Genomic DNA, 1,488 nt, shown 5'->3' with positions numbered 1-1,488 from the left:
GATGTAAATAAAGTCACTGCAGAAATCCAAGATAGCAGACAAAGCGCTGGTCTCCGAAATCATAATGACAGTTTTTTTTTTGGTTTTTTTTAAGATTTATTTTTGTGCTTTTTGTGCCTTTAATTGAGAGATAGGACAGAGGATAGAGTCAGAAATAAAGGAGAGAGAGAGCAGGGATGACACGCGGGAAAGGAACCACAGGCTGGATTTGAACCTGGACGCCCAGTTGGAAGACTTTAGCGCGCTCAAACCACTGAGCCACCAGCGCCCCATAATGACAGTTTTCACTCTAAAGACAGTTTCCACCAAAATCTTAAAAAGTGGATTTGGAGAGTTTAGGTTTAGAGCACGCTAAAGATAGAGAGCGAGCAGGGAGACAGGAGGCGTCTGATTGGTTTATCAGATTGGTACCTCGTGGCAGACATTGGTTGATACAGATGATGGATTTTCTTTGTTCCTTTTTCAGAGAACATGAGTTATTAATTTCTGTCAGGATCTAAAGACAATTTTACACCAAAATCTGAAAAAGGTGAATCTGGAGGAAATGACCAACCCTGCCTTTAATCTCTTCAAATTGTGACTTCCTCTTGAAATTTTTTTTGGCCCTCATACTCCATCATAGATAATGAAGCACATCGTGTTCTGTTGGATTTCTTTGGTCCCTGTTGTTGTTGGTTACTCTTCAAACTGTCAGTGTTCAGCGTGTGTGCTGCCGGGACACGGAGCAGTTCTATATTTTATTAAAAATGGTCTCCACGCAGCAGGTTTGGTATCATTACTGTCCCCTGCTGTCAACATGTCAGCCGTCACAGCGAGCCTGGGGGGACAACAGAGGCGTCACGAGGCCAAGACTCCCCTGAGCAGCTCTCAGCTGTTCCTGCACCACGGGTTTCATTTAAGACAGAAACACAGAAACTGATTTTACTAAATATAATATCTACATCTAAGAGATGAATACTTTCAGGGAGGTAAAACAGAAACTTCCTCCTGCAGCATGACGTCTGTGCTGAGTTCAGGTCGGTAATGAACGGTCAGTAATGAGGATTTTGTTCCCATTCAGAGGAGACCGGGTTGCAGGGAAGACTGTAAATCTGTCCAACGTCTCAGACTGCCCGCCTCTGACGACAGAGGAGGGATGACACATTTTGGCAGCTCGTTCTGGTGTTTAGCAGAATCATACTGCCCAGTGCCATGGAGAAGCTTTTAGTAAAAGAGAAGCTGATGCAGCGACAGACACTCATAATAAGCTGATGTTGGGGGGGGGGGGGGGGCAGATGCAGGTGGTCTTCCTGCTCCCATCATGAAACAAGATAAGATGAAGATAGAGATAAAAAACTTATAAATCCTTTAATAAGTTGGCCTGCTGACAGTAAATCATAGTGCTGACTGAATCTAAATTTAGCTCTCTGAGGTCAGTTTCTCTTGAAATGATCTAAACGATGTGCAGGTACAAACGGCCTCCTCTGATCAGTCTCTGGTGAAAGAGGC

Source organism: Labrus bergylta, chromosome 19 (genome assembly GCF_963930695.1).
Source record: "Labrus bergylta chromosome 19, fLabBer1.1, whole genome shotgun sequence".
Classification (NCBI taxonomy): Eukaryota; Metazoa; Chordata; class Actinopteri; order Labriformes; family Labridae; genus Labrus; species Labrus bergylta.
The sequence above is the reverse complement of the archived record's forward strand: the minus strand, read 5'-3'. Positions refer to the sequence as shown.